At 46.6% G+C, this 7,500-nt stretch overlaps 1 protein-coding gene across 1 annotated transcript in view; it reads right to left on the bottom strand.

The window, feature by feature from the left end:
* Positions 1-3,587, bottom strand: part of vari (MAGUK p55 subfamily member vari) — a 39,828-nt gene extending 36,241 nt beyond the window's left edge. Inside the window, exon 1 of the mRNA XM_086545124.1 lies at positions 3,429-3,587. The gene's annotated coding sequence lies outside the window, so the exon portion shown is untranslated. The remainder of the gene's footprint in view (positions 1-3,428) is intronic.
* Positions 3,588-7,500: the final 3,913 nt, after the last annotated feature.

The following is a 7,500-nucleotide window of genomic DNA, read 5'->3' as shown; positions in this document are numbered from 1 at the left end:
CACTTTTGCTGATCATATTAATTGATGCTCCTTTTTCACCTCACTTTATTCTCGATCTTCCTTTTCTTTTCAAATTTTTCCTTCGCTTTGCTTGCAACTTTACCGCTTTTTCTTTGCAGTGTCCCCCTTTTCCTTCCCCATTTGTCCTTCGCATGCAATTGCTCAGATCGCCTTTGCCTTTAGCTTCCCTTGCATCGTCTCGTTCTCAGACCTCGGAGTAAGAACACCTTTTACGGACCTGATATATACGGAGCACATCCATAAAAAGTTGCTCGGATCGCGACACGGTTGCACAAAGTACTGTAACAGTAGTTGCATGCGCAGAGCTTCGCAGTTGTGTTAGTCAGAGCATAACAAAATGGAAGGTGAGAAAATAGGTTATTTATAGCATACACAGACAAACAAACAGACAGGCAGACACACTTCATGAAACCAGGATCATTTCCTTTTCTTTGCAGATAGATAAATAGATAGATAGATAGATAGATAGACAGATAGATAGAGATAGATGATAGATAGATAGATAGATAGAGAGGGAGATGGAGAGGGAGAGGGAGAGGGAGAGGGAGAGAGGGAGGGAGGGAGGGGAGGGAGGGGGGGAGGGGGGGGAGGGGGGGAGGGAGGGAGGAGAGGAGGGAAGGGGAGGGAGGGAGGAGGAGAGGGAGAGAGAGAGAGAGAGAGAGAGAGAGAGAGAGAGAGAGAGGGAGAGAGAGGAGGGGAGGAAGGGAGGGAGAGGAGGAAGGAGGGAAGGAGGAGAGGGAAGGAGGGAGGGAAGGAGGAAGGAGGGAGGGAGGGGGGGGAGAGGAGGAGGGGGAGGGAGGGAGGAAGGGAGGGAGGAGGGAGGGAGAGGAGGGAGGGAGGGAGGGAGGGAGGGAGGGAGAGAGGAGAGAGAGAGAGAGAGAGAGAGAGAGAGAGAGAGAGAGAGAGAGAGAGAGAGAGAGAGAGAGAGAGAGAGAGAGAGAGAGAGAGGCTAAAGAAGTTATCTAAATCGTAACAGCAATATAAAGTCCAGGGAAAAAATATGAAACCATGACTTGACCAAACTAGAATATTTACTCACTTTTCCTCTACGAATCTGTTGCCTTTTTATTACTTTGGTATTTCATCATCCCTGATACACTATACACCATTCTACGTGTCATCACAACATAACATGTGAATACTGTTCTATGATATTCCTCTCATGCTTGTCTCAAAGCAGCTCAATAGCGTTCATAATTATCCCCAACTGCGCTAACTCCATCTCCTCCCCCTCAGCAGAGACAAGCACGTGCATGCACAATCATACGTATAAATATACCTGTTCGCGCGCATGCTCACGCACACGCATCCACACACACTTACACATTTACACACACACACACACACACACACACACACACACACACACACACACACACACACACACACACACACACACACACACACACACACACACACACACACACACACACACACACACACATACATACACACACGGAATCGAAGGGCGTGTCTCCAAGGTCCTGACAGCAGAGGACAGTAAGTAGGAGGTAGGAGGAAGATGGAAGGGGGGGGGGGTTGGTGGGGGGAGGCCTAAAGAAGGTCGTTGGGTCTAAGTGCATTCCTTGCCCCCCCCCCCTCTCACTCCCTCACTCCCGACACACCTCCTCGTCGTCCTTCTTTTGTTTCTCCACCTCTTTCTTCGCTCCTTCCCCCTTTCCTCCTCCCTTTCGCCTCCTCCTCCTCCCGTTCCATCGTCAGCGAGCAAAACACACCCTTAGGAGAACACACTCTCTCACAAACACCACCTGTCAGACTGAGTGCGAGCGGCGAAATAGCAGGAAGTAAACAAATAACACAACAACAGCGAACGAAAGGCACGACCAACGCCAGTGCTCCTCACACCCCACCTTCTGACATTCCAATCGTGTGTGTGTACGCGTGTGTGTGTGTGTGTGTGTGTGTGTGTGTGTGTGTGTGTGTGTGTGTGTGTGTGTGTGTGTGTGTGTGTGTGTGTGTGTGTGTGTGTGTGTGTGTGTGTGTGTGTGTGTGTGTGTTTGTGTTTTGTGTTTGTGTTTGTGTGTGTGTGTGTTCACCCGCACCTGTACATGTGTGCTAAGAGAGGTTAGGGGAATAAAGCCAACCCTACCATACCCCCCATCCCCACCTCCCCATCTCCACAATCCCAAACACAACACCCGGTCGAAGGACACTTGGCATGACAAAAAAAGGCATAAACACGCTACAAAAAACTGCGCCAGAATTCGAGCGACGTAGCGCGTGCACCCTGGCGCTTCCTGCTCCTCCCCGAGTGTTGAACGAACCAACACTGAGGTCAGAGGTCGACTTGGGGCATGTTACAAGGTCAAGCTCAGTCATCGCCCACAATAGTCGGTGGAACGTGAATAAAATTTCAGAAGATATCTTGATTTGTATTGATTCGTGTGTAACACACACACACACACACAGGAAAGAGAGAGAGAGAGGGAGAGGGAGAGGGAGAGGGAGAGGGAGAGGGAGAGGGAGAGGGAGAGGGAGAGGGAGAGGGAGAGGGAGAGGGAGAGGGAGAGGGAGAGGGAGAGGGAGAGGGAGAGAGAGAGAGAGAGAGAGAGAGAGGCAGCAAAGATTACCAATTCACTTTCCTTTCACGGCTTGAGGGATAACCACCAGCAAACAGCCGCAACATCACCTAACACCACCTAACTCCCAGCAGCTGTCGGAAGCGGGGATCACCCTCCACATTTTTCCTATCGCCCCCCCCCCCCTCTCGCCCAAGGAAGCACAAACGCGGCGAAACGAAGGACGGACTTCCACGGGCGCAAGCACAAAATTCGGGCACACAAAACGACACAGACACAGTTTACGGCGCAATAATCGCGGCCACAGACTTTAGCTTCAACGGACAAGCGCACGCGATCTGCAGCCTTGGCGAAGTATCGGCGCCTCCCATCCGGTGTGTAGCAGGTTGCGTTGTCCGGGTTGGCCACGCACCCACGCCCACCGTCCGCACCTTCTGATCCTGAATGGCGAGAACAGATCCGTTGTAATGCGGATAGTAAAAAGCCACACGGATGTCACATTCGGTTGGAGAGATATCCGCCTTCCCGCGCATGAATTCGTCTTGTGCACACTTTGGCTTTTCTTTCGCCACTCGAGGTAGCATTGAAATCTCCTGCCGACGTTTTCTACAAGAGGCATTCCTGGAGGAGGTGAAGAAGGAGACAATGGCTCTTACGCAAATACAGCCTTACGCTTCCTACCGCGCCCTCTGGTGACGGGGCAGAAGGTAGACGACGCGCGGGACCCTTACGAAAATCGAGAGAACATTTCTTTTCCTAAAAAAAAAACCACAAAAAAACACACACACGGTTGCGAAACACACTCACACGCACACGCACAGTACGAGGATTTGCTCCCCACACATGTCTCCGAGTTTGAGAACCTACCTGTGGAGGTTTAGTGCAAGACGACTGGCGTTTGGACGCGTGGGTCGCACCAGGTGTAAGGGAACAGTGTAAGTCTCAGCACACTACCCTGCTTTCTGCCGTTCCTCACCTTAGCACGGCGTTACCTGTCCGACAGATGCCACTTCTCACCAGACGCTCTCGCGGGAACTTCGTCTCTCTTTTCACACACCCGTATCGTCATTACAGAGACGCCAGCTATGATGGTGATGGTGCATGTGGCAGAATCTTTGCGACTTTTATGGTGACTGCGAATGACTCTCGATATTTTGCCTTTCCTCGTCGCAAAGGTATGAGTTCGTGATAAGAAATGGTAGCTTTTCGCTATCCGGACGGAAGTTGCCAACTTTATGCTACTAGTTTGGAATTCCTGTGTAATTGACCGGGAGCAATGACAGTGTTCTTTGTGTCATACGCATAACGTGGCCCAATAGCACGCCGGACGCGATGGTGATAGGAAGGGAGGCTGTGCTTCCCGAACCCCCTTCTTTCCCCTCCAAGATGGAGCATCTGGCAACACTGTCCCAAGACAAACAGCGAGGATCTCCAAGGTGCGCGAGAGCTTTGTCCTCACGGCAATAACCATTACACTTATCCTCGACCATTGGCCGGCTACCATCGACAGCGTGTAGGACACCGAACTGCTGATTTATGGGGTCTAATCTCCCGAAGGTAAATGAAGAATCATCATTACCCTTGCCGGTATTACCTTAATAATCATTAAGGTAATCCACAATCGGTACCCCCATCCTGGGCTAGCGATGACGTCACTCCGACCAGTGAATTTAAAGGTCTAGACCAACAGTCGGTTACATGAAGAATGTTACAGAGATTTAAATGTCTCATTCTGAACGTCTTCTCTTTGATTGGCTCAAGAAAGGCCTCTGGCACCCTCGGAAGGGACAAAGACAACTTCTTCGGTTGTCATCTTCTCTAGAGGTAATTTGATACGGACCTTCCATGCGATCCTAAGGACAGGTGCATGAGGGACGGTTGCAAGTCGCGTCGATGGTGTTGATGTTCAAGTTGCAGTAAAAACGGCCATAGCAGAATGGGGTCAGCAACTCAACTAAACGCATCATCATTACAAACAAAATACTAACAATTACAACACACACAAACAAAGACGATGCACACGAACGAAACCCATAATCACTACAAACAAAAGACTAACAAGGAAATCATAAACAAAGAAAGACGATGTCCACGGAGACACACAAACAACGACACCAAATGATATAAAATTCTCACGCACGCAGTGACACACACTCATAAACACATACATACATATGCATCTGTAACGCGTTCATGCTTGCAACAGAAAGCATGAATAACAGCAGTCATCAGCCAAAGGTTCAGTCACACCAACAGCCAAAAGCGTTATGCTTCACTTCAACACCTCTGTGCTTCTCGTCACAGTGACTGACACATATGCACTGCAGTTGGGAAACGTCACTTCATTACAGTCTGTGTTTGTTGACCTGTTCATCGATTCTTATCCGTTTAGCATAAGGTAACGCAGAGAATAGCAAAAATATATTGGTAATGAGGATGATATGAATGATAATAATAATAATTGAAACAAGAATAATGATAATAACAATAATGTCGATAATAAAAATCATACTACCAATAACGATGCTAATAATGATAATAAAGATAATAATAATAATGATAAAGATGATAATAATAATAACAATAATAATAATGATAGTAACAATAATAGTATTAATAATAATAATGAGCAGTATAACAAAAATAACAGCAACAGAAAAGACATCAATGAGAACAATGATGATAATAGAATAATAATAATGATGACAGATTGCCCAAGAAAAGAAAGAAAAAAGAAAAAGAAAATGATAGCACAACAAATAAGGTCATATAATCTTCCTTGCACCTTACGCAGCGCACTTGCAACACCAAGTGTATATCAACAAGTCTTATTACTGCCTCCGTGTTCTCTTTAAACCATAAACGTTGTGGTTCAGTGTCTATGCAAGCACTTGCAGCTTTTATTTCGTAAACTTATTGCTTGTATCATGAGCGCTATAATTTGAAATTAATGGTAAACTAATCTTGTCTGAAGTGTCTATTATGCTGTTAGACGTGACTGTAATGTCATATACAACGATTTAATATCCTGTACCCTACGACTGTAACGATATTAACGTCGAACTGAATTAAAAAAAAGTGTAAATCTATACTTATACTCACTCGAGGATAAATCATTTAGCATTTCAACAGGTCAGCGAAAGCTTAATATTACAAATGTACTCTGAACAAATGTCAGGGGGCGCACTCGACGTATGGCCGAGGATAGCAACGGTTTATGAGTATACGAGTGCCTGTAGCGAGAGTCAGGTGTACTCTTGGCACTGGAAAGTGATATTATTGCGTTGCCATGTTCATTTCCAGGGCGCCGACTCGTATCTCCATATGATATTACCCTTTGTGATTTTAATTAAGTATGAGTGCGAGAGGAAAACACAGGCCGATAGATAAGTGAGTGAATGGAAAAGGGGTAGATAAGAGAGGGGGAGAAAGGGAGAGGGAGAGAGAGAGAGAGGGAGAGAGGGAGAGAGAGAGAGAGGGAGAGAGGGAGAGAGGGAGAGAGGGAGAAGGGAGGAGGGGAGAAGGGAAGAGAGGGGAGAGAGAGAGAGAGAGAGAGAGGGAGAGAGAGAGAGAGAGAGAGAGAGAGGAGGGGAGAGAGAGGAGAGAGAGAGAGGAGAGAGAGAGAGAGAGAGAGAGAGAGGAGAGAGGGGAGAGAGAGAGAGAGAGAGAGAGAGAGAGAGAGAGAGAGAGAGAGAGAGAGAGAGAGAGAGAGAGAGAGAGAGAGAGAGAGAGGAAATAGATACGTAAATAGACAGGTAGATAAAAGGAAAAAGAAAGAGAGAGAGAGGGGGAAGAGATAGACAGACAAATAAATAAACAGATAGATAAATAGAGAGAGAGACTAGACAAAAGTAGACAGAAGTAAACAGAACCTGAGAACCTGAGAACGAGACTCACCTAAACCTACCAACAGGTACCCGATCATCAAACACACCCCCAGAACCTCGCCAGACGAACCCTACAATCCTTCCCCCCCCCATTCCACCCACCACCACCACAGACACAGTAACCAGCTCTAGGCCAAGCGACGGCAGTGTCAGGCCCCGGTCAGCACGGAGCTTTTCGGAGCGTCTTGGAGTCTGACCCAGAAAGACACGATCGAGATAACCGTCGCTGTGTCACGCCCGCATCACGAATCTCTCAAGACATTCTTTCCCCCGTGATGGTGACGGATATGGTGAGCGAGATGGTGGTCACTTCGTCACGGAACTCTAGATATTGTGGGTGAAGGATGGTTTACGACGTGGGAGGGAAAATGACGTCGGTGTAAAGGTAGTGTTATTCTTCAAGCTATTTGATACGGCGGGCTGGCCATAGAGTTACTATGTCTTGATATCATTTGTTTACGATCTGGGCATTCTTATTTGGGGTTGACTATTTGTCTATATCATAACAATTCATATATCTAAAGTTGATATGTTCAGAAATCTTATATGCTAAGTATGCCCATTATATTATAATTTCTTTCTTTCTTTCTTAAAAACTCGTCACGGACCGACTGCTTATGGCGTGCGTTCCGGCACCAGTTCGCGTACCGCATCCTGAGTACCACTGCTGTAGAGGATGGCTTGGAGGTGTTATGTTGTTTGTATTACCATAATTTAGCCCCGAATTATGTTGGGTTATGAGTCGTGTATGAGGAAGGGGGAGAGAAGCACGAGATAGATGTGTTGGATAGATAGATAGATGATCATGTAGGTGGGTAGATAAGATGGATAGATAGATACGTTGTGAATTAGGTAGATAGGTAGATAGTTAAAATAAATAGACTGGTGGATAGAGAGGCAAGTAAATAAAATATTGGACAGATTGGTAGCTAAATGTACTAATAAATATTCAAATAATAAGATGTATATATTCAGAAAGACACATAGAGAGATGAACACAGGTAAAGAGTGATTAAAAGAATCAAATGAAGAAAGAAATTAGGAGGAAGAGA

This window comes from Penaeus japonicus, unplaced genomic scaffold, assembly GCF_977035675.1.
Source record: "Penaeus japonicus unplaced genomic scaffold, GWHDUDI00000001_assembly GWHDUDI00000016, whole genome shotgun sequence".
In the NCBI taxonomy this organism is placed as follows: Eukaryota; Metazoa; Arthropoda; class Malacostraca; order Decapoda; family Penaeidae; genus Penaeus; species Penaeus japonicus.
The sequence above is the reverse complement of the archived record's forward strand: the minus strand, read 5'-3'. Positions and strand labels throughout refer to the sequence as shown.